Source organism: Podarcis melisellensis (genome assembly GCF_964234715.1).
Source record: "Podarcis melisellensis genome assembly, chromosome: 16".
NCBI lineage: Eukaryota > Metazoa > Chordata > Lepidosauria > Squamata > Lacertidae > Podarcis > Podarcis melisellensis.
Window position 1 is genome coordinate 39,534,203 of NC_138533.1, and position 26,561 is coordinate 39,560,763.

The following is a 26,561-nucleotide window of genomic DNA, read 5'->3' on the forward strand; positions in this document are numbered from 1 at the left end:
AAAATATCTTCCAGGTGACCAAGCCTGGAGGTTCTCTCAAGGTATGACCATTTCAGAGAAGAGCTGTGAGTTTCATAGAGTTTGAGGCATTCTGAAGAAAATCCTAGTCCCACTAGGAGAAAGAATGAAAACTGTGCATTATCATTTCCTCAAGTGTACTTAAGAGATTCCTTACCTCTCTCCAATTCAAAACAACATTTCTCTCTATCAGTAGTTCATTAAAGATTTGTTCATTATCGGCCTTCCTCAACCTAGTGCCTTAGAAGTTGGATTCCAACTCCCATCAGTCCCAATCAGCATGGGCACGGTAGTTCAAAACATCCAAGGCACCAGGCTGGGGAAGGCTGATCTATTACAAAATAGCAACTACTACCATACTTCTGCTACTACATAAGAAGAGGAACCGTAACTAAAATTAGAATGAAAAGTTTTGAATAGCAAATATATTGCCCCTTTGAATGGTACAAACTATCAGGAAGTCCAGAGGCTTCAAATATTTAGATTATTTCCCTGTATATATAAACCCTCCTTCCCTGCACATCATAACAATGTCCTAAAAGGTAAAGGGACCCCTGACAGTTAATCCAGTCGCGGACGACTCTCTTGCTCATCTTGCTTTACTGGCCGAGGGAGCCGACGTTTGTCCGCAGACAGTTTTTCCAGGTCATGTGGCCAGCATGACTAAGCTGCTTCTGGCAAAACCAGAGCAGCGCACGGAAATGCCGTTTACCTTCCTGCCAGAGCGGTACCTATTTACAGTATCTACTTGCACTTTGATGTGCTTTCGAACTGCTAGGTAGATGGATTTGCTTCAGTTTTCCTGACCCAATTGATCCAAGTCAAAGTAAAGAGCATTAGCAGTTGGAGAGGGTTCTGTGTCTCCAGGGTTTTATTATCATGCCAGCAAAAGGGATTTCTAACTGTTCAACCTCAATTAGAAGCCAGGCCCTGCCACACACACAAGAAGCAAGCTATTCTGTTCTCTGCGACTGCTTTCAAGCAGCGCACCTTTCTTACCCATCCACAGACAACCCCTCTTGTTTAATTCAATTAAGTAGACACTTGGGTAGGCAGGGTTAGAAGGAAGGTGCATTTTTTTAAAATCCAAAATTGAACTATCAGTTCCATAGAAATATGCCAACACTTAAATTTTTGCTTTTGAATATGCAGCTGAATGGGGATGGGAGAGTCGTATGGTCTTGCTGTACAATGGTTATGTTAGTACAATTTTTTAAAAATGTATAATTTATCCACATTCCAAATGGATAGAATATAGGTTGCTATTGTTGTTGTTGTCTTCATCCCACCTTTAAAGCTCACAAATCCTCTCAAGACCCAAGCACAATATAGTTGTAAACTTTTTATTCCGCTCTCACACATCACTAATGATAAATAACAATTTACAAGTTTGGTACCTTGAGAGAATCTCTGTCTCAAAGCAGCTTACCGGGGGGGGGGGGCATGGACAATGTACAAAACTTATAACATAGGTTAACACATCAATAAGATAAAAAATAAAAATGTAAAAGCAACATTCATAGTACAATGCCATCCCACAATACAACAACCTGCTATCATAGGAAAGGATCAGTAGTGGTCTTTCAGCAGACCGAGGCCAGGTGTCCCCAAAATGTTTCTGGGAAACGTCAGGGCTCCCATGAACAGACTGAAAGCCACTGGTCCAATAACACCTGCAGGGCCACCAGGCCACCATTGCAAGATTACAATATTCCCCCAGGAGTGAAACTGTTACGAGACAACTAGCAAACACAAATAAATAAATTAGAGGATTATGAACGACATGGGGAGGTATTTTTCTCCTTCCTTCTCCTGACTGCAGAACACCCCAAGGAGGTCATTTGAAGTCCATTCATAACTGATAAAAGTAAGTAAATCTCCATGCAATCCATTATTACCTAACTTACAGAATTCATGACTACAACACAGGCCAAGATTCACCAGCTTTGATGGCTTTACCAAGCAACAAGACACATTCACAGCAAAGAGCTTTTGACAGCTATTAACCATGGCCATCGCTACCTCCATCTCCCATCAGCCATCAACCCCAGCAAGCATGGGCAGCTGGCAAGAGTTGTTGTCCAGAAACTTCTGGAGCACTGCTGGATCTGTACCCCTGGAATGGACAGACTGGACAGTGGGTCTAGGAAGGCCATTCTGATGCTCAAATTCCTTTCACCAGCTTGGAAGGTTTTGCCTCCATATGAGAGAAAGATACACAGTTTAAAGATTACCCAACACCAGGAAAAATAATGTTCGCAGGCAGGGTGTTGCCTGTCCCTTTCCAAGGCAAATGAACTGAAATGAACCACTCAGCTTAAGCAGAACATGGGCTTGTGTATTTATATAGATGCCAAATCCCAGGGCTATCAGTAACAGTCTCTTCAGTAAAACCCAGATTACAGTGTTGGAATCTCTAAACTCCCTCCTGCTTGCACAAGCATATACAGGGCGCACCAGGGGCTTCCAACTGCTCTCCACCACTTCCTCATTACCGAGAAAGGATTCAGATTTATTTATGAGGCCGCAAATCCACTGCAAAACACAACTGGAGAAACAAACCCCAAAAATCATGGAATGTTACATATTACGATGGTATTAACATCCCACCTGTCCTCCAAGGAGCTTAAGGTGGCATGCATGGAACCTCCCCTCCCAATTTTATCCTCCTAACCACCCTGAGTGGTAGCTTAAAGTGACTGGCCCAAATGAGCTTTATTAACTGGGTGGGGACTTGAACCCTGTGTCCCAGCTACTAGCCTGATGTTCTAATCGCTATACAACACACAGTATGAAATGTAAAACAACACAATTCTCAGTAATAATATCTGAGCTCTTACCTTGATTACCAGATTATTATTATTTTTTAGAAAAGGTTACACTTCTAGTAACATATTTGTCCCTTCATACAAAATTCTAATATAACATCAATCTTTAATTTAAAGTGATTAAGAAGGCCTGGGGTGGCTTTAATTTAAAGTGATTAAGAAGGCCTGAGGTGGGGGTAGCTGAAAATCAGAGAGTGTAGTACACCTACAATTGCTCTGCTCAGACGCCAATTGTGTTTCTTAGCTGCTTTTCAACTACAAAGGACTCTAAGTTGCATGCATTATTAATACATTGGCCATCGTCACTAGCTTCTTTTAAAAAGCAGAAAAAAATAAAATTCAGATTCAGCAGATCTTCAGGCTGGGCACAGCTAGCAGTTATGGAGTAGGCTCACCATCAAGGGATAAGAGGTCTCAGTCACTGCAAAACGCACTGGAATCAACAGAAACCGTCTCCTGAACGGCTCCCAACTCAGCCTTCCTATCAGCAATGAGCTTTATATAAAGCTTCCTGGGACAGATTGGCACCAACACAGAATGCTCTATCCACAAGCTTATGCCAGGACAAAGGACTTCCTAGCACAAAATCAAGAATTTCTGCATCGCAGGACACTGTTCTGGTTTCCTTCAAGAATAATGTGGCTGGCAACCCTGGAGGCCGCTTGCAAGCCTTTGCAATTAAAATTCCATTTTTACTCACTTGGACAAATAAGCGGAGCAAACTCACTGCAGCATATTGGCTGCAGACGGAAAGACTTCTTGCCTCCACACAGGATGAAAATAGAACAGTGAAAATGTTATTATTTATTAAATTTATATATCACCCTTCATCCAAAGATTACAGAGCAGTTTACAGCATAGAAATACAAAATGAAAACACAAAATACGTATCACAGTAAGAACAAAAAACCAATAGCCCCCTCCCACAAACACATTTAAAAGACCATAGATTGTTTAATTAGCCAAAGGTTTGGTTATAGAGCAGGGTTTCCCAAATGTGGGTCTCCAGCTGTTGTTGGACTACAACTCCCATCATCCCTAGCTAGTAAGACCAGCAGTCAGGGATGCTGGGAACTGTCCAAAAACAGCTGGAGACCCAGTTTTGGAAGCCCTGTATAGAAGGACATTTTCGCCTGGCATCTCAAGATATTCAGTGAAGGTGCCAGGCAATCCTCCTTGGGGACAGCATTCCACAAACCACAGAAAAGGCCCGTTCTCATGTTGCCTTGCCACCCTCTGGACTTCTCATGGAAGGGATACACAAAGAAGATGATTTCAGGGTCCCAGTCAGTTCATATGGGGAGAGGCAGACATGAACGTCCTTGTCACACTACCTCCAGGTAAGGTCTGGAAGATGGTGAAGAGAGAGCAGGGCCTTTTCTACAGTAGCTCCCTGTCTATACAGAGCACTCCCCTTAGGGATGCCATCTTGGCACCAACTCTGTCAACATTTTCATGCAAGCAAATATGTTTTTGCTTTCTCTGGCATTTTGGCAGTACTAGCAAATGGCTGCTTTAACTCTGTTTTCAGGACGCTTTATTATTATTACTTTATTTTATTTTGTTGTAAATGAGTCCAGGACAGTTTGTTGTATAAATTCAATAAACCTAATCACAGTGCTACTTTGGTATTTTTTAACAATTTAAGTTGTTTGTACCCATATCCTGATATAAGTGTCATGGCTGCTAGCAGAAAATGGCTGCCATGAGCAAAAAACAAAACGGTCATTAACAAAAAGGTATTGCCTTAACCTAACTATTTCATGAACAGAAAAGCAGCCGCAGCCTTCCTACCCTGATTCTGTGAAGTACAATCCCATCCCCCAAGCGTGTTGCTACCAGAGACACAAACATACTAACCCTTGAAACTAAAAGCCTCCCCTCTCTAAGGCGCAGACCCGTCTCGTCTTCACAGCAATGGCAAAATGGCTCCCAGTGGCCCCCTCCCTCAGTCAGAGCCTTTCAGGAGTAATTAATTCATTTGTGCCCCAACTTTATTTCCTCTTTATTTAAAACATTTGTTACCCACTCTTCACTAAAGCAGGTATCTGAGAGCAGGATACATAAAAAAATTAAAACACAATGTATTTAAAACACACCCACCCAAATATAAGAACCCACTCTAAACCACCAGAAAACTAACACCTCTTCACAAAGAAAAGTCTTCTGCTGGCACTGAGAGCTGATGGGGCTGAAAAAAACCACCTCCATCAAGACTCCTCTTGTCCTCTGCACCTATCGCTGTGTTCTAAAATATCAGTATTTTATTTGAATCTACTTCTAACAGCGCAGGTTTGGGGCAACCTTTTCAAAACGAGGGCCACATCCCCTCCTAGGCCACCTTCCAAGGGCCGCATGCAGAAACAAATGTGGGTGGAGCAACCTTTGCGCAGGAGGACACTTTCCAGGCCCACAAAAGCCAAAGGTTTCCACACATCCCTGCACACATTTATATTCAGGCCAGCAAGACCATATCATAGTTCAAGCACATACTGCAGCCAGGCAAAAAGCACTCAAGAAGGATGCAGAACAGAGCCAGTAAGAGGTCTGACTGAGAAGAGTCTGGAGGGCCAGGTAGAAAGGCTTGGAGGGCCGCATGTAGTCCCAGACCAAAGGTGTCCGCCCCCCCCCCCCGTTACAGAGGATAAGGCTACTGATGGCCATTCATCATGACAGCTGTGTGTTATTATTTCTGTACCAGAAGGCAGTTCTGAGTCCTCAGCACATAGGAGGTCCCATTCAAATCCAGGGCTAGCAGTGTTCATTTATTACATAAAAAAAGGAAGACAGTCTATGGATACCTTAAAAACTAATGGATTTTCTTCATGGATCAGCACCTCTATTTTCTCCACTTTTGAGAGGCCTCAAGAGTACTAGGTTAATTAGCATCCCCAGTTCAATCTGGTCATTTTATAACATTGGAAAGATTAGCTAATGAAGGCCACAGCTCAAACAAACAAGCTACTGCACTCCAAGTGAGACTTGATCCACCCTCTTCCAAGCGATAACAAATAGTCTATTTTAGTAGCTTATGGAAATCCTTAGTTGGCACAAAACGCACACTCATTTACAGGACAGTGAATGAACAATACCAGAAAACAACAGCTTAGGTCAACAACCAAGAAGCCAAGACCAGCAGCTCAGGACTTTTTGTTTGGAGAACTTCATGTGCCACCAAATTTTCTGAACCAGCCTGGACAGATCTACTCACAGGCACGTCTCCACAAGCCAAAGAGAATGGCACAACATCCAAACCCACAAAACTGCTACTCAAAGAGAGCAAAAATAAACTCTGTGTAGCCTTGAAGAAGTTGGGTAGGAGATGCTGCTCATTAATTATTTTCTTAAAAGCTGTCAAGACTGCCAACAGATTTGTGGGTTTAACAAGCAAGCCACCTCTAACCGCTTAGCTCAGGTATATCAGTAGCAGCCCCAGTTCATCTATCATAAATTGCATGCATCTGTTATAACAACAACAGCAGCTAAAGTAATATTGCCCAAACCAGGAAAGTTTTATTGCAAACAGTCCAATTAATAGAAGTGTCTGACATAACTTCTATAAGCAAAGTGGCACATCAGATGGAAAACATCATACAAAAAACTTTTGCAGATGTATGGAGACCCTTCTTTCATTATGGGGACTCCCCATGTTTTACTTATATATTCTCTAATATTTCTTTCGTGCTAAATAGCCAATAAAAATAAAAAATGGCCACCCAAAATTTAAATATCAAAGTATGAAATTTTTAAGAATAAGACAAAACAGCAGGTATAGCAATTATCGTGCTCTACACGAGTGACTAGTGGGGTGCCACAGGGTTCTGTCTTGGGCCCGGTCTTATTCAACATCTTTATCAACGACTTGGATGATGGACTCAAGGGCATCCTGATCAAATTTGCAGGTGACACCAAACTGGGAGGGGTGGCTAACACCCCAGAGGACAGAATCACACTTCAAAACAACCTTGACAGATTAGAGAACTGGGCCAAAACAAACAAGATGAATTTTAACAGGGAGAAATGTAAAGTATTGCACTTGGGCAAAAAAAATGAGAGGCACAAATACAAGATGGGTGACACCTGGCTTGAGAGCAGTACATGTGAAAAGGATCTAGGAGTCTTGGTTGACCACAAACTTGACATGAGCCAACAGTGTGACGCGGCAGCTAAAAAAGCCAATGCAATTCTGGGCTGCATCAATAGGAGTATAGCATCTAGATCAAGGGAAGTAATAGTGCCACTGTATTCTGCTCTGGTCTGACCTCACCTGGAGTACTGTGTCCAGTTCTGGGCACCACAGTTCAAGAAGGACACTGACAAACTGGAACGTGTCCAGAGGAGGGCAACCAAAATGGTCAAAGGCCTGGAAACGATGCCTTATGAGGAACGGCTAAGGGAGCTGGGCATGTTTAGCCTAGAGAAGAGGAGGTTAAGGGGTGATATGATAGCCATGCTCAAATATATAAAAGGATGTCACATAGAGGAGGGAGAAAGGTTGTTTTCTGCTGCTCCAGAGAAGCGGCCACGGAGCAATGGATCCAAACTACAAGAAAGAAGATTCCACCTAAACATTAGGAAGAACCTCCTGACAGTAAGAGCTGTTTGACAGTGGAATTTGCTGCCAAGGAGTGTGGTGGAGTCTCCTTCTTTGGAGGTCTTTAAGCAGAGGCTTGACAACCATATGTCAGGAGTGCTCTGATGGTGTTTCCTGCTTGGCAGGGGGTTGGACTCGATGGCCCTTGGGGTCTCTTCCAACTCTATGATTCTATGATTCTATAATTATATGGTACAAGATCATCTTATAATTATTATTCTATCCATTTCTGATATTTAGGATGTGAACACCCAGGAAAAATGCTGGGCCAAATGAATGCCAAATGAGGCCAAAGCATGCTCAACTGACCAAAAAATAGTGGCTGTTTCAGGGGAGAAAAGAATTGAGTGGGAATGGAAATGAAATGGAGTATCCTGGAGAAGGGATTGCTCTACACGACATCATTTTGTTCCAGGTCACTCTTTTCCTGAGTTCATAACCATTTCACAGATATTTTTCCAGTAGTTATATCAAAATGCTGTATAGGAGGCTTGCATTACCATTCTCATAGTGGGGCAGAGATAAGGGGGAAATATTATTAATTTGACTTCTTTGTTGCTTTACTACAAAAACTCTCAAAAGTGACTTACAAACCCTGAAACCCAGCAGGAAAAAAATATTCAGCAGAGACCTTTCTGCACAACAGACCACCAACCAACCTGTAATAATCCATCAACTGTCTGGGAAAATATATAAGTTTTAATCAAACACTGTAATAATGTTAATGATGGCTCCAGGAGAAACTCATTGGGGAGAGTATCTGACAGAGAAGGAGCCACAACCAAAAAGGCCCTCCCCTTGCTGCCACTCTCTCCGAGGTGGAACCAGAAGGAGGGCATCAGGTGAAGACCAAAGAGTCTGGGTAGATTCTTATCAGAAGAGGTCTCCAAAAGATATTGGAGTCCTGGCCCACAAAGGACTTTATAAATAAAAAACAGCACCGTGAATTGGACCTAGAAACATATTGGCAGCCAGCACAGCTCTGTTAAGATGTGACTTATATGATCAGCTCATCTCAAGCCTGTCAAACTTTAGATGGCCTCACTCTTCACCAGATGCACTTTCCAAAGCATCTTTAAAGGCAGCCCCATGTAAAGAACATTGCAGTAATCTAAGCTTCAGGTTACCAGAGCACTGATGAGTGCAGCCAGGTTATTCCTGCTCCCATAGAGCTAAAGCTTACAAAGCAGCGATTACTGCCTCAATCTAAAGAGAGGCAACAAGAACCAGACCTTCAGCAGGCTTCTGCATAATCTGACCAGTTCAAAAGGTTTACTAGTTTGTTTGGCTTTGGCAAACATAGAAATGAAGTGGATTAGGGCCTGTTAAATATTGAGCAATATTCATGTGGGACTGAGAAGTTATGGAAGTTTCACTACAGGCTTGTCAACCCCTCCCCACCACTCTCATCCCAAAAACATTCTCCCCCACCTACTTTCAGTTTCAATAGCATAGTTACGTGAGCACCAAATCGCAGTTTGCAACACAATTAGAAGGAGAGCTGAAAGCAGTGGATTGTGCTAACCATAGTTGAAGTTCACTGTATGTAACTCTAACCACAGTTATTTGTAACTAAAAATGAGAACATCCATTCAAGGAAGAGAAGAGGAGCACCTGAGCCTATGCAATGCTCCTGATCACCTAACCATGGCTAGGAAATGGGGCAGTATTATATCCACACAATGCTAAGAAATATTACCGTTCTTAAACCAAAGCCATTCTTAAACTGAGGCGCACTTTCCTTAATGAGGCCTCTCACCGCCAGTGCCCTTCCACCGTTCAGCTTCCATTCATAGACCGAGGTAAAGTTCGCTAACCGGAACAGTACTTCCGTTTTTGCGGAGTTCTTATACCGAATAATTTGTAAACAGGACTGTTCTTAAACTGAGGTACCACTGTATTTTTAATTCAAAGCAGCCTCTGCATTGTACATCCACTGTATTTCCCAAGTTTTTGAAAACTACTCCATGAGTCTTATGCTTAAAGTGTTTTATTGTTTATTTTATTGCTTATTGTTTTATTATATTATATTATATATTTGGAAGCACCCCTGCAACCTGCTCCTTTGTGCTCCACTTCCTGCACTTGTCATTCCCCTTAAGGCACCTCCTACCAATTTGCTTGTTTTGTTGTGGGTTCTCTTTTCTCTCTTTAATATGTTCCAGCTTAGAAGGGAGAACGGGGGAAGATTTGACTGAGGTTTGGGTAGTCACAATGGGGAAGGGGGGAACGCTGATCTTGGTGGGTTGTCAAATTTAAAGAAGTCAGTAATTTTCCTTTGACTAATGGTAGATGGCTTCTCTCCTTTTGGCGCAGGTGTGCCTCTTGAGCTATTGTGAATAGAGATAATATTTGACGTTTTTAGCTGTCGGGCCCGACTAGGCCCTGAAGAGGCTCCTGCCAAGTCCGCTGGATCCGTCCTCTTTGGGGATTTAACCGATCCACTTGTGATCATTTGGTTTATATGTCCTGCTGGGTCTTCAGTCCATTCTGTGGTGACTCTCGGCACTGTGGTGTCTTCCTCACATAATTGTTGGATTTTTGGTGGAGAAGCCTGACTTGAGGTGGCCACTGCCCTCTCAGGACGTGGATGGTCTTCGATGTATGTTGATTCCAAGTCCGGCATGGAGGGGTGAAGGGACAACCTGAGTTCCATTCTTGGATTGGTTAATCACAGAGGGAACAGATAAGCCAAACTGAGATATCTATTAAATGATGATGACCCCCTAAGATCACTCATGGTTGCCAGATTCTTGGTCAGCGTCCTATCCCTAAAGAAGAGAAACGGACTCCTGTGTGGCTCGGATAATCCCTTTAAACCATGATCTATGTTTAGGATGTAATTAGGTGATATCACCATTGATGTCTTCTATTAATTTATGAGCAGAGGGCGATGTTTATGCTACAAATTTGTTGTAATGTATGATGTTGGTCTTTTGTTTTTGTTTTGCTTTGGTTCTTGTCTGTTTTTTGTAAGTTTTGGCAGTTTTAAAATTGGAGGTTCAAGTACATTATGGTGGTGTGACGGGCCAATGGCCGTAATAAAGATCAATCAATCAATCTCTTTAATATGCTGAATGAAAAAGAAAGCACCCAAGGGACCACGAAGGAAATGTGAATTTAGCAAGTTTGCCCCATTTTGCCTCTGAAGGAGCAGGTTAATGCACTGCTGAATCAAAAACACTAAAGAGGGGAAAGCAGCAACCTGGAGGTAAATCTATGTTGATGCAGCTTCTTGGGAAATGAGAGTTTTGTGGAGGAAAAACAAAGAATTCTTATGGTAAGAGGGGAAAGTCTAAAAGAGGGATATGCCATGTAACAACAGTATTTTGGAGCTCTATGATGCAGTGTTTCAAACATCCTCGCTTCAGGGAAAAACTTTCTGCTGATGAATCATTCACATGCCATGGAACCTCTGCATCTTGTAAGGGTTCTGGGAGCACTTTAAGGCACACACACTCTGTCCACTCAAGGCACATCGACATAACCAATTTGGGGCCTCCCCATGAACCAAGGATGCCACTTTCAACACACTGAACAAGGCCAGCCCTACCATGAAAAGTGGCAACCACCTCAAGCCAGTGTGGTGTAGTGGTCAAGAGCAGTGGACTTGCAATCTGGTGAACCGGGTTCACGTCTCCGCTCCTCCACCTGCAGCTGCTGGGCGACCTTGGGCCAGTCACACTTCTCTGAAGTCTCTCAGCCTCACTCACCTCACAGCACAGAGTGTTTTTGGTGGGGGAGGAAGGGAAAGGAGAATGTTAGCCGCTTTGAGACTCCTTCGGGTAGTGATAAAGCGGGATATCAAATCCAAACTCCTCCTCCTCCTCCTCTTCTTCTTCTTCTTCTTCTTCTTCCTCCTCCTCCTCCTCCTCCTCCTCCTCCTCCTCCTCCTCCTCCTCCTCCTCCTCCTCTTCTCGGGTGCTGCCTGCAAAGTTGTGGTTAAGATTCCAATAGCAGTCACACTGACTTCTGCATAAGGAACATTGTAGCACCATCTTGTATTCTAATTCCTCTTCCACGGCTCTGCATCCCAAGAAAAGATTGGTACAAGTAGGCGAAATGCATTTCTGGGAAATATTTCAAACACTGCCATCTCCTCACTGAGGAAACCCTTGGAAAGCTCCCAAGGAGCCCAATCATCTAGTCTAGCATGTGTCCAGCAGAGTCCTCCAGATGCCTCTGGGTGATCACAAGTGAGGTACAAAGGTGATGGCCTTTCAGTGTTATTTGTTTGGGTATTAGAGCAGCATGCTACCTGTTAAGTGTTGATAACCCCAGACTATGTGAATTTGTGTGATCCTTTTAAAAAGACACCCCTGCTTTAATTCAATGTTAGAAGCTGGGATAGAAAGGCTAGGAGCCAAATGGCTTCTGGGACCTGGGTTGTGGGCACCACAAGTTGCCGGGTGGTGGGGTCGGCAACACTTTATTTATTATTGTGATAAGCATAAATTAATATGCAATCACATAAGTGACAAATTTTAAGCAGAAACTGTTAATACATGTTTAATTTGGTGTTTATAATAAAAATATTGGTATCATAATTCAGTTTTCAAAACACTCTACTCTTTATTGCGAAACTCCTTAACATATGCTTCGAGGCTTCAAAGCACATATATTTCAATAATCCTTGAGTGTCAGCCAGGTGCAAATAATGGCACCCAGACTTTTGGAGGTGCTCGCAAGTGGCGAATCTTTGGGCAGAAAATGCACCTGGTGCCCTGCTAATTTCAAACCCTGTGCTTAATGCTTACCACCACACTGTCCAGCTGAGGACCTGGTCTCAGGGCAGATGATGCAGCTGCCTTGCTGAAGCTAAGCTGGTCCGGACCTGGCGGGACATAAATGTACTAGCTCAGAGGTGGGGGACCAGAAGCCCTTCAGATTGAGCTGGACACCCTAGAGAAGATGGCCAAGGGGATGGGATGGTCCAACTTCTAGTGGGTCACAGGTTCCCCATCCCTGAACTAAATGAACAAACATGGCTGCTAAGTATGCATTGTGCAAAGAAATAAGAAGTATTAGTGTTGGTCCTGAAACTGCTGCTAATCCATTCAACTAGACTGTAGCATTCGGTGAAGGGACGAAGCCTGCCCTGATTATCAACCTTACTGTCTATTAAGCTAAAGTGGGAGATACTCAAAACAAAATTTAAAAATTCCTTCCAGTAGCACCTTAGAGACCAACTAAGTTTATTATTGGTATGAGCTTTCATGTATTTAGACTCAATGTTGTTTGAGCCTAGGACTTGCCGATCAGAAGGTCACGGTTTGAATCCCCGCGACGGGGTGAGCTCCCGTTGCTCGGTCCCTGCTCCTGCCAACCTAGCAGTTCAAAAGCACATCAAAATGCAAGTAGATAAATAGGTACCACTCCAGCGGGAAGATAAAGGGTGTTTCCGTGCGCTGCTCTGGTTTGCCAGAAGCGGCTTAGTCATGCTGGCCACATGACCCGGAAGCTGTATGCCGGCTCCCTCGGCCAATAAAGCGAGATGAGCGCCGCATCCCAGAGTCGGCCACGACTGGACCCAATGGTCAGGGGTACCTTTACCTTTAAGTCATCAACAACACCTTGAATTCTTCCCCATATTCTATCAGTAGTCAACACAGCTCTTTCAGGATCAAGGTCGCCTTTAATGGCAGCTCCACATACAATGCATTAGATTAGGCCAACTAATGTTATGGGGCTGCCAACCACCATCATCCCCAGTCAGCAATCCAGTGGTCAAGGATGACAGCAGCTGTAGTCCAGCAACATTTGAAAAGCCACAGGTTCCCCAACACCATCATGTTCTCACTAAAACAAAGACGCCACACAAAACATACTTCTCACAAGCCATATGTTCGGGGGGAGGGGGAGCAAGAATTTCTCAAGAGTTATGATGTACTTGCCCTCCCAACACCACTAATCCATCTGAACTAACCATCTATTTTCTTTTTGAAAAGTTCAAGGAAGAGTAGCTGGGAGGCAAACATTCCAGAAGATCAGAGCTTGGAGAAAACAGGCAATTAAAACGGAGTTCTCTGACGCATTAAGACCTTGCCCTGCACAGAGACTCTACAGTGAAGGTTTTATGGTGCTTTGGTTTAAAAAAGAAACAAAGAAAAGAAATCCACTTAGATATCAAAAGCAAACTCTGCCTAACCACAGAAGATGTTTGGCTTTCAGAGCGGAGGGAAAATAAATTCTGGGAAGGTGATACTCCCATCCATGTGAACCAAAATATGCAGATACTCTGGAATACAAATGAACACAGTTTCCAGTAAAGAGCCGATTGATTGATTGATTGATTGATTGATTATAGAAATGATTCTTTTGAACAAGATGTGCTAAATATGAAATGGTGTTTGTGCTAAGAGCTACTGTTGTCAAACGCCTACGGATGTTTTTATTTTTACATTTGATCCCACCACTTTCCCTGAGAGAAATCTGCTCAGCAGCCAGTGTATTTGCATATTTTTAAATGTATCCATTGGTTCCAGGCAGTTTAAGGGAACTATCAGTAACTAGCAAACTGCACATAGTCATTTTGATGGATGTGGGCTGAACAATTGGATGACTTGTGCATGGGGAGGAGGGAGCCCCAGCCTACAAGAGCTGGGCCGTCCACTGCTGGGCAAAGGGCAGGCTCTGCTCTCACCACAACCCTGTTCCAAAACACACTTTTACTCTTCCCCAAAAGAAGCGACCGACAATCATCCAGAAAGAAAGAAGCACATTTGGAATCAATGAATCATGGGAGCTATATTCTGCCACTATCAATCTCGACCCAACCACCACCATCACACCAGCTGCCTTGTGCAGTCTGCCCCTTGATTTGACCAGCCACATCCTGGGCTTCATTGGTCACACCTGCATGTGACAGAATGTTGAAAAGTGGCTTTTATCAAGATAGGTCAGGAGAGAGAGAAACAGCACCTTGGATCAAGACATAGGAAACTCCCAAGAAGTCAATGCTGGTGGTGCATAAGGGATGGTGTCATTCACACAGCCACCTGCTCTTGTGGGAAGATGCACTGTGATATTTTGCACTAACCTCAGCATTAATGCTGATAAGGAGCACAGATATACTGCTCTCAAAGCATTTAAGTGAGGGGCAGGAGATCATTTTGGCTCCATGGGCAACTCTTTATCAGGATCTGCCTCACAGGCCAAATTTATCAGGTGGGTGGGGTCACCCACCTGAAAATCAGTCACTACCATCCCCTGTTTAAGGGGAAAGAGTTTAATCCACACCCATCAGCTGATGCATGGGGACCAAATCCTACTTCCTGATCTGTGTGGTTCTGCTCCCTGCTAAGAGCAGAGCACAAAGCTAATGCAAGGTTAAAGCCTGTTCTCCTGCCCATAAGGTGATGGGCGAGCTGGTGCAGTTTTGGGGAAATAGCCTTATGGGCCAAACTGGAGTCCCTAGTGGGCCAAGACTGCCCACGGGTCACTTCTGGTTTAAAGAACGTGAGGTGCATTTTCTGACAACTACATTCCAAGGCAGGTCAGAATTAGGTAAAGGTAAAGGTACCCCTGCCCGTCAGGGCCAGTCGTGACCAACTCTAGGGTTGCGTGCTCATCTCGCTCAAGAGGCCGGGAGCCGGCGCCATCCGAAGACACTTCCGGGTCACGTGGCCAGCGTGACAAAGCTGCATCTGGCGAGCCAGCACCAGCGCCGCACACGGAAGCGCCATTTACCTTCCCGCTATAAAGCGGTCCCTATTTATATACTTGCACTTAGGGGTGCTTTTGAACTGCTAGGTTGGCAGGAGCTGGGACCGAACTACGGGAGCTCACCCCGCCACGGGGATTCAAACCGCCGACCTTTCGATCAGCAAGTCCTAGGCTCTGTGGTTTAACCCACAGTGCCACCCGCGTCCCAGGTCAGAATTATTATCCCCAAATTACAGACAGAAAGGCCACCAAGTAAGTTCATGGCCAAGACTCATTTGCCAGTACGCAGCACCCACGCCAGCTCTAATTAGCAGCTGTCTCAATTCCAGCTCAGGATTAAAAATTATATTTCAAACATTTAAGTGGCTGGGTTGCATTACGGTGTGCAGAACACAGCTTATTACCTCAATTAAACAGCCTCCAGATAACACCTCCGTCGAGACAGATACTGCAGTATCTATTTTAGCCCATTAATGAATCAATTAAAAGCAAGGGAGTTTAAGACAAAACACACATCTATCCATTCGATAGCACAAGCTTTCATAGATTGTCTTAGTTTGCATATAATTATCCCAAATGTCTCTAATTGGAGTTGTGACGTTGGCTGGTCTATTAAAAAAAGGAAAATAATAAAAATAAGAAACATGAAAACGTTGACTATGAGACTGCTTGCATCAAGAATAGCCTGACCAAGGAGGAACAAAAATTAAGAAGTATTCACAGCAGGCACAAAGCGCACCAGATTTTGTTCATGTGCTGCTCTCATTTCCTCCCCAGTCCCACAAATAAAATGTTATCTGTATACCATGAATAATTTATACCCATTACACGCTAGAGCAAAGTGCCAAAATGCCTCCTTCCACAAGTCAGAGGAAGTTGAAAGGGGTTTTCCCCCCTTAAACACACACACACACACACACACACTTTTTTTTTTGGTTGCTCAAAAGCAACTGCTTCACTGCTGAGAGTAATTGCTAAGACACACTTCAGGCTACGCAGAGGCGTTCCAGAGAAACAAACTGTTAAGTGTTTATAGTTTCTGCACAAAATTATTCATTTTCCCCTCACAGAGAGATGAACCAAGGACACTCGGTGAGTCATTGACTCGGGAAGGAGCCTCGGAAGAAAGAAAATCAGATGCCGGCAAAGAATCCTCTGTGTGTGGAGGTCTGTACCTTAGAAAGGGAAGCTAATGTGCAGATGCAATACTGTCCAACCTCCTAACCATGGTTAGGAGACTACCATTATCCTTCTTTTTTTTATATATATATAGATTTTTATTAAAATTTTCCATAAAAAGCAATAAACAAATCCATTTATGTATCACATATTTTGCCTTACTTGGACCTCCCCCAACCTCTCTGACAATCGTTCGTATTTCAAATCTTCTCTTCACATTCCTTAGTTTTGTATTGCCATTAAATAATATTTCTATCCTTGCTTGTCTTTCGACAATACTCCTTCTATTTTCACAAAGCTTCTTTAAAACACGCTAGCGTTGTACTATCCTCACATATACTTTCCAAATACTCTGTAAATTTCCCCCAGTCCTCAATAAAATTCTGGTCCTTTTTGTATCTAATTCTCCCCGTTAATTTGTCTAGCTCTGCGTAATCTATTAATTTTAACCTCCATTCCTCCAAGGTCGGAACCTTTTCTTGTTTCCACCTTTGTGCTAGCAGTGTCCTTGCTGCAACAATAGCATATTGAAACAGTTTGAGATCTCTCCTACTTATATCCGTTCTTGTTATACCCAGAAGGAAGGTTTCTGGTTTTTTAGCAAAGCTATATTTTAGCATTTTCTTTAGTTCGTTGTATATCGTTTCCCAGAACCCCCTTACTTTTTTACAGTCCCACCACATATGCATGAATGTACCCTCCTTCTCCCTGCACCTCCAGCATTTATTACAGGTTTTATACATTTTTGCCAATTTTGCTGGTGTCATGTACCACCTGTAAACCATCTTCATCACATTTTCTTTTAGTGTGGTACATGCCGTAAATCTCAAATTCTCATTCCATATTTTCTGCCAGTCGTCGAAGTCTATATTGTATCCTAGATCTTTAGCCCACTGAATCATTACTACTTTCACTTCCTCATCTATTGTGTGCCATTCCAGCAAGATTTTGTACATTTTGGAAATTGTTTTGGAGTCGCTGTTCACTATCTCTGTTTGGTATCTCGAATCTTTTTCTTTATACCCCTTTTCTTTCACCTCCTTTTTGAACGTTTCATTTATTTGGTGGTAGTGCAGCCAGTCAAAAACATGCTCTTTAACTTGTTCATATGGTTTTAATCTCCACTTTCCTCCTTCTTTCTCTACTAAGTCTCCATAGGTAATCCAGTCACTTCTCATATTAACTTTTTTGACACCCATGACCTCTAGTGGGGATAGCCAATGTGGCACCCCCCCTTCCAATATGTTTTTATATCTGTCCCAAACTTCCCATAACGATTTCCGAAAGATGTGGTTTTCAAAAGTTTTGTATCCCTTCTTCTTTTCTTTCCAAAGGTACGCGTGCCATCCAAATCTGTTGTCGAATCCTTCCAAATCCAAGAGTTTTGTATTTTTAAGTTTAATCCATTCTTTTAACCAGCAAAGACACGATGCTTCGTAGTATAGCTTCAGATCTGGCAGGGCAAAGCCTCCCCTTTCCTTTGCATCTGTTAGTAATTTATGTTTGATTCTCGGCTTTTTGCCCTGCCATATGTATCTGGAAATCGTCCTTTGCCATTCCTTAAAAATCGCCACTCCTTTTAGTATTGGTAACATCTGAAATAAAAACAGCATCTTTGGCAGCACTGACATCTTAATCATTGAGATTCTCCCCCAAAGGGATAGCTTTAGCCTATTCCACACTTCCAGGTCCTTCTTAATTCCGTTCCACACCGGGGTGTAGTTGTTTTGGAACAGATCGATATTTTTTGGAGTTAGCCATATTCCCAAATATTTAACCTTTTTAACAATTTCAATACCTGTTTGTTGCTGCAATACCTCCATTGTTGTTTTTTCCATATTTTTAGCTATAATTTTGGTTTTTTTCCTGTTTATTATAAAACCTGCCACCTCCCCAAATTTTTCAATTTCCTCCAGTATCTCCGCTGCAGTCTCCAACGGGTCTTCCGCCATCAGAACTAAGTCGTCAGCAAAGGCTTTAATTTTGTATTGGTTTCGGCCTATTGTCACCCCCTTTATACTTTCCTTTTTCCTTATTGAGTCCAATAACACCTCCAGGACCAGCACAAACAATAGTGGTGACAACGGGCAACCCTGTCTGGTACCCTTAGAGATCTTTATCTCCTCTGTTATCATGTTATTCACTAACAACTTCGCTTTTTGCTCCGTGTATATTGCTTTTATTCCATTAAAGAAGTCATTTCCCATTTCTCTCTGCTTGATGTTTTTCAACATGAAATCCCATGCCACATTATCGAATGCTTTTTCAGCGTCCACAAACATCAACATTGCTTGTTTCTCATTCCTTGCAGACAGATACTCTAGGATATTTATTACATTTCTCACATTGTCTCTCATCTGTCTACTTGGAAGGAAACCCGTTTGGTCGTCATGGATAATTTCTTGTAGCACCTTTTTTAATCTTTCTGCTATTATTCCCGTAAAAATTTTGTAATCCGTGTTAAGTAATGAAATTGGTCTATAATTCTTTACTTGGGTTAAGTCCACATCTTCTTTTGGGATAAAAGTTATAAGTGCTTCCTTCCATGTCTCTGGGATTTCTCTCTCCTTTAATATGTTGTTCATTACTTCTTTCAATGGTATCAGCAGGGATATTCCCAATTCTTTATAATATCTTGCACTGAAGCCGTCTGGTCCTGGGGCCTTTCCATTTTTCAGTTTTTTTATCATCGCTCTTATTTCCCCTATGTCTATCGGGGTGTTCAGCCTTTCTTGTGCTTCTGTCGGGATCTTTTGCACCTCTTTCTCTTTTAGATATCTTTCTATTTTCCTCATATTATTCTTATCTTTCTTTTTATATAATTGTCTGTAATAATCCAAGAATCCTTTCCTGATATCTTTAGGGTTAGTTATCTCTGTTCCTCCCACTTCAATTTTATTTATTGTGTTTTGTTCCTTCCTTTTCTTGATCTGCCAGGCGAGCCATTTTCCTGATTTGTTTGCGAATTCGAAATTCTTTTGTCTCAGTTTTTTAATATTCCATTCCACCTCCTTATTTATCATCATTGCAAACTGGGTTTGTAGAGCTTTGATGCTTTGCTTGATTTTTTCACTGTTTGGATTCTTAATTAATTTTTGTTCATTTTCCATAATTTGTTTTAAAATTTCTTTCTTTTCCTTCTCTCGATTTTTCTTCTTAATCGAATTCTGCTGTATAAAAAAGCCTCTCATCACTGCCTTGCTTGCGTCCCACACTGTGTTCATCCTCGTTCCTTTATTGCAGTTGTCTTCAAAATATTCTTTCAATTTCTTCTGTGCATCTTGCACAACCTTTCGGTCGTCCAATAAGTAATCATTTAGTCTCCATCTGAAGGTTCTTTCTTCAAATCCTTTAATTTCTAGTTTGATGGGGCTGTGATCTGAGATAACTCTCGGTTGAATTTCTACTTCTAGAATTCTTGGCGTTAATTCATTTGATATCCAAATTTGGTCGATTCTAGACATTGGCTGATTTGGTTCCGAATGAAAGGTGAACTGTTTCTCCACTGGATGTCGCAACCTCCAGATGTCTATTAGATTACAATTTTTGACCATTTCAAAGAAAGTTTTGGGTAGTTTTCCTTCCTTTGAACCATTGTTTCTCAATCTGTCCATCTCTCCTGACACCACTCCGTTCATATCTCCCATTACAATTATCTTCTGGTCTGCATATTCCAACAGTTTTTCTTCCAAATTCTTATAAAAATCAGTTTTATTTCCATTATCCATTATCCATTTCCATTATCCATTATCCTTCTAGGTTCCACACGCCTCTCCATCCCTCTCCTCCTGTTCTAAAGTGTGAAACCTGCTTCAGCCCATGCTTTAAAGTCTACCATGGCTAGCAGCATTGAACTTGGTAAAGATACCAGCTAACCATGGTTAATGCAAACCAAAACATGGGAGGGAGGACAAATCTGATCAAGAGGGGAGAGAAGCCGTGTGCAAGTCTGATGGGTAGGATTTTTAAATTAGTTTTAGTGATTAAACTATCCTACAACTGAATTTCCAGGATGCTTTGAAAGATTTATAGAGGGATAGGTGCATTGCTGTTGTAGCAAAGGCAATGAAGAGTCTTGTGGCACCTTAAAAATAGGAGCAAATCTGTTATGGAACAAGTTCATCCATTAAAGCTTATGCCATAATAGATCTGTTAAGTCCTTAAGATGTCATAAGACTCCTTTTACTAAATTTAAACAATAAAGCAAATTTTTAAATCACACATTAAAAATATTCAAATATGCTGTTGTGCATGTCGTTGTATTTTGCCTTATACCATTCAGTTTCTTTGTTTGCATTTTCTAAAGTAAGAAATAAACTGTATCTATTACCACCAGTGCTTTTCTTCTAGAAGAAGGGTGCTGGCATGTGTACCCTTTACCCCCAGAAAAAAGCACCGATTACTACCACCATCTCTGAAGGAGTCATACATACTGTGTGGTAAACTGCATTTCCTGCCTCCAAACTAGACCATCATCTGCAGAAGGGAGCTATCATCACTCACCCACCTCCTTGGAGAATAACAAAGCTGGCTGTCCTTCACGAGGTAACTCTCACATCCACCAAGAAGACAATTTTGCTCCAAGGCTCCTTGAAATACAGGACTGTGCTCTGGTCCCATTTCAAAACATTCTAGTAACAGAGGCAGCATGCTTCTGAAGACCAACTGCCCCGGGGTCCCCAATGGGGAGTGCACTGTTGTACTTGGGACCTGTTTGTGGACTTCCCACGGGCATCTGGTTGGCCACTGTGAGAAGAGAATGCTGGACTAGACAGGCCTTAGGCCTCATCCAGCATGGCTCTTCTTACAGTATTAAAAGATGCTACTTGAAAGAGCCTATCACTAACCTAATGGCCATCGTAAGCAAAATAAAGAACCTTCCATGCCCTTCCAGCTGAGTGAAAACAATAGGAGGGCTCAGATAAGAGAGGAATACTTGGCAGACTGAAGAGACCTCTAGAAGTTTGGGTTCAAACAGAAGCTGATAGGTGCAAGGAATTTACAGACAAGCCAAAAATGGAGGGGGGGTGGGAAGTGTTCACCATCCAATTATTCACACTTGTACAGAAATATTAATCTAAGCTTAAGCATGTTCAGCATCAGGGGGGGAGAGAGAATGTGACAGCTCAAATCTTTCCTTCCAACTTTATTTTCTAATAGCCTTCATTTTCACAGCCATAAAGCAAATTGGAAGTTCTCTAAAGTCCTGTTCAAATTGGCAGTGCTGTTCTCCCTTCACATTAGTCAATGTTTGCTCAGGAGCTCTTAAGAGCCATAGCCCTCTCCTCTAAGTTAAAGAATTATCATTCACTCTGCTGCTTGGCAGGTTCATAGCCCTGGTGTTCACTACAACCTGCTTCCCGTCTCCCCTGCATTAAAACCGCCACCCCTTTCCTCTGTTCCTCAGCCCCCAGCATTTACTGACAATTATTTCAGGACTGTATTGTTAAGGGGCCATGCCAAGAGAAAGAGACAGAACACTCACCATGCAGCATACTACTTTATGGTGAACAATAGGCATTTCCTCAAGGGTTGCTAAAAGCTCACCAGGCTAGTAATTAACTAAAAATAAATTCCTGAAGAAATCTGAAGCCACACCTCCAAGAAGTGTGGGGACCAACAGAACAATGCATGCGATGACGACACAAAAAGAGAAAAAGTTTGAATTTTGGAACAGCCAGGGAAAAGGTAACCAAAAAGACCACGAGCAATTCTGGAGGGGAGGAAAGGGAGTGTAAGACCTTAGGGAATGAGGACCAACACCACCTTGGATCCAGTACTATCTGCCTCTATTCCCAACCTGCTTCCCACTTAACTCAACCTGCTGTAACATCTATTCATAAGATCCTAGACAAAAAACTCAGCTATAATATATGTGCTGATTATTACTAACACAACTGGATGTAGTTGAGGTTATTGGGGAACTGAAACTTATTGCATGTTTGTTCTTATGTTCAAACTTACTTTTTTTGAATAAAGAAAGTATATACAGACTGTAAGAGCTTACAGTGGCACCTCTGGTTGCAAACGGGATCCGTTCCAGAGGCCCGTTCGCAACCTGAAAAGAACGCAACCCGTGTCTGCACACGCGCGATTTGCCGTTTCTGTGCATGACGTCATTTTGCACGTCTGGACATGCGCAAGCGGCAAAACCCGGAAGTACCGCCGCAGGACGCAACCTGAAAAAATGTATCATGAAGCAAACGTAACATGAGGTATGACTGTATTGCCTGGAAACCATATATATAAGTTGCACATACATACATACAGAGTTAACTAAGAGTCTGCTTAGATGCAGTGGCGGATTCATAAATTACACCTGAATCAGCAATAAATTTCAGAAGTCCAGACACCAACTTCCTGCTTTTACATACTGAAGCCATATAATTAATAAATACATATAGACACAGTCTCTTCCCAGCACTTTGGCAACCTGTTAGCAAGCTCCATGCCAAAACAAGAGCAGGAGTCAGAGTAGAGTTCAAACCCATAAAAGCAGATTAGGAATTGCAAAACATGACATGTGTTTATTTTATGTTTGCAAAATAACAGAACGCAAAAGCCACCAGCATCAAGCAGGCTTCTACAGAATTTCACATCTGGCTCCAAGAGGCACCACTCAAGGAAGGACAGACCAAACAGTGCCTTTGCAGCAGGTAACACACCTCACAGAGGTTAATTACCTGAACTTGTAGAAAAAGTTCAGTCATTTGCATGCTGTCCTGAAACAACCTGTGCCCCGAGTGTACTTTATACCGCTGTGAAGCCAACAGTCTCCCTTTGAGCCAGGAGCGCATCACAAGTGAGCTGTGGTTTCAAACTAGGTTTCCAAGGAACCTGGAGTGAAGAGGAACAGTTAATGGTGGAAGGGTTTTTCTGTGGATGACAATTCGCCCACACCATCTGGTTGGGCTGCTCCCAAGATGTGTGAACAGGGAGTGCACAGGACAATGCAAAGTCCAAACAGACCTCACCAGCGCTCCACATGAAGTGGGCATTCTGTCCCAAACATTCTCCAGAATTTTCCACAGCAAACAGAACAGTTCCTCAGCAAAAGAAGTCAGCTTATATTGAGAAGACAATTGGTCCAGACCTCAGAGTTACAGAATAGAATCACAGAAACATGAGAACTGTAGGGTTGGAAGGGATCCCCAAGGTCATCTAGTCCAACCCCCTACAATGTGGGAACCACAGCTAAAGAATGCCTGGCAGATGGCCATCCAGCCTCTGTCTAAAACCTCTAAGGAAGGAAAGTCCACCACCTTCCAAGGATCTACAGTCATACCTGGGTTTTCGAACGGCTTAGTTTTCGAATGTTTTGGCTCCCGAACACTGCAAAGTGAGTGTTCCAGTTTGCAAATGTTCTTTTGGAAGCCAAACGTCCGACAAGGCTTCCTGTAGCCAATCAGAAGCCGTGCTTGGGTTTCCGAATGTTTTGGAAGTCAAACAGACTTCCAGAACGGATTCTGTTCGACTTCCAAGGTACAACTATACTTCTTTCTTTCTTTCTTTTTTACTAGAACCCGGATTTCCACCGGTTGTAGTCAGGTATAAAGTAGTCAGTGTTAGAAACTATCTAATCTAACCACCAAACAGCACCTTAAGCCTAGCCTGCAGTCACCGCAATGGAATGCCTAGGCGCCATTCCATACCCCAATGAGATTTACTTATTTATTTATTATTTCCATTTCTATACCGCTTTATATTTTAAACAACAAATGTCAAAGCAGTTTACAACACATTAAGACATCAAATAAAACAATTCAGAATAAAACTAATTCAAGCTTCAAGGAAAATATTTCAGATTCTTCTCTAAGTGACATTTTGCTTTCCCCAGTTGCCAACCTGGCGTCCAGAGATCTTCATGTGGTTGCAAATGGACCCTCCTCAGTTGCGAAATGTGCCTGGTCCCTGGCTAGTTTTGAACACTGAAAGTAGTAGATCAAAGCGGAGAGGTATACACAAAAAAATAAGAAACGGAGCACTCAGTCAAGGAGTTAGTAATCAGTACCAGAACCAAGCTAGCGTGTATTTTCCAAAACAAAAATCCAGTCCTGGTTTCCCCTAAGCATTCTTTTTCTAGAGCCTAATTGTTGATATGTTGGGGATGATTTGTTGCTGTTGCTGCTGCTCAGTTGGGAATCAGAGGCTCTTGCAGATACTCTACAAATCACCTAGAAATCCTTACCTTCTGCCTAGCCCTTCTCTAAACTCCTCACAGAGCTACAATTCCCCAAATTCCTTGAGGCTGATTATTAAACAACTCTGAGAATTGTAACTTTGGATAGGGATAGGGGTTTCCTCACCACGCTCAGCACCCCTAACAAACTACAGTTCCCAAAATTCTTTGGAGGCTGTTTAAAGTGGTATGATATTGTTTAAAATGTATAGTTTTTTTAAAAAAATGTATAGTGCAGATGGGCCCAAGGAGAGCAGACTGCAAGTATGTTTTTCCACCCTGACAAAACTTGCTAAGGTGTTTACATGCAGGGAAAAGAAAAGGCAGCAACCAATCACAATAAAGAGTTATGTGGGTAAGGTAAAAGCCTATAAAGCTCCTTGGGGAAGTAGGAATAATATAGGGTCAAACAGCAGAACTCCTGCCCCACACAACTCAAGGCTGCCTGCAGCTTTCATAAATGACTGTACGAATTTCCTCTAGAAGAGAATGTTGCAGACAAAATACTGTATGAAGCCTTCATTAACCCTGGGACAAGACACCGTATATAGACTATTCAGGAACGTGGGATAGGAAAAGCTTGCCAACCCAGTAAAGATGAAGGTGCATTTGTTGTTTGGTTCACATATGCAGGAAATGAAAAAAAGGCACACCGGGTGTCAAGCCTGAAGAAGTACCCTCCAAGCAGCAGGTTCAGCTAGGGATATGGGGCAGCTGCCTCCAAGATGGGAGTCTTGGACTGAGTCCCCTGCCAACTGTACTTTGTGCAGGCCAAGAAGCAAGAAGAAAAATTTAAAAAGGCAGCAGAGTTAGGAACAGTGGGAAAGAAGAAACCTCAAAAGCAAAAAATCAACACAACCCGAGTGCAAGAGCATTCTGAGTTTCTTCCTAAAACACAGATGCTCATAAATCCAACTTCACTTTCCCAACCAATATTTATATACCAACCACCGAAGTATGTTCGATGTCTTATCAAAACAGGAACCCAAGCTGTGTTTCACCACAAACGCATTGTTTTCCCACAGGGTGCACACGCAAACTAATGAAGGAAGAGGAGTTTACTCAGAGAAGCTTTCTGGCTGCAAGAGAGATAGGGCAGGGCCTCCTCCAAAGGACCAAGGTTGCCCAAATGCCAGCTGAAACCTTGGAGAGCCCTTCCCCATTAACTCCAGGAACCCAAATCTCAGGCTTTGCTGTCACAAGTTTGCCATGTGGCCATGGCTTGGGAAAAATAAGCAGCCCAGGGGCTCCTTGCCAACAAACCCTCATCAAGGAAACTGGAGACATAAACAAAATGCCAGCAAAAAGGAACCACCATTTGGGTGACCAGAGGAGGAAAGAAAGGGATAAGAGTAGAAGGCTGTGTCAGTCCCCGGCCCCACTTGAAGAGTTTCCTTTGCAAATGTTGTTGAGGAAAAAGGAGGCAAGTCTCAGGCGTGTTTTGATCACAAAGGACTGTGATTTCAGCCACATAACTGCCTGCATTTTCTACTCTTGAATAACCAAAAGCACACACGAATTGGCACCTATTTGCTCCGGATTCTGAAATTCTAGTATGTGTTTACAATTCCAGATGGGGATCCACTTTCTTTCCCTGAGTTCAGGAGCGCAAAGGACACCATTTGTCACTTTCCTCCCTCATGATGGCCTAGCCAGATTGAAAAACTGAGGCAGCACAAGTTCAGTTAAATGCATTTCTGGTACATTCTCTCTCTTTCTCCATGCAGGCCCACAACCCCGGTATCTACATGTTTACGCAACAGTAAGCCATAGCAAGATCAACCGGTCTTACTCTCAAGTAAGCGTGCGCAAGATCGCTGCCTCTCTTGGAAATAAGCTCCAAAGACTTGGATGCAACTTTTAGTCGCAAGTTAAGGGGTCGAAATCCTGGCCTTTGGCTCCCAAGCCGGCTGGATCCTGACTTGGGTCAAATTGCTCCTCGTCCGCCGCGCACACACAGCCAAGTGAGGCTTGCACCGAGGTAAACTAGCGCAGCTTCGGAGTCCCTGCCAAGCTGCAATCCTACCCAGGCTTACCTGGGTGTAAACTCTTCCTCCGAGTGCGCCGTCGAATCCTAAGCAAAGAATCAAGTCCCACT

At 42.8% G+C, this 26,561-nt stretch overlaps 1 protein-coding gene across 19 annotated transcripts in view; it reads right to left on the reverse strand.

Moving 5' to 3' along the window:
• The window catches only part of NCOR2 (nuclear receptor corepressor 2), a 343,395-nt gene that overhangs the window by 315,516 nt on the left and 1,318 nt on the right, over positions 1-26,561 (reverse strand). The window lies entirely within an intron of this gene.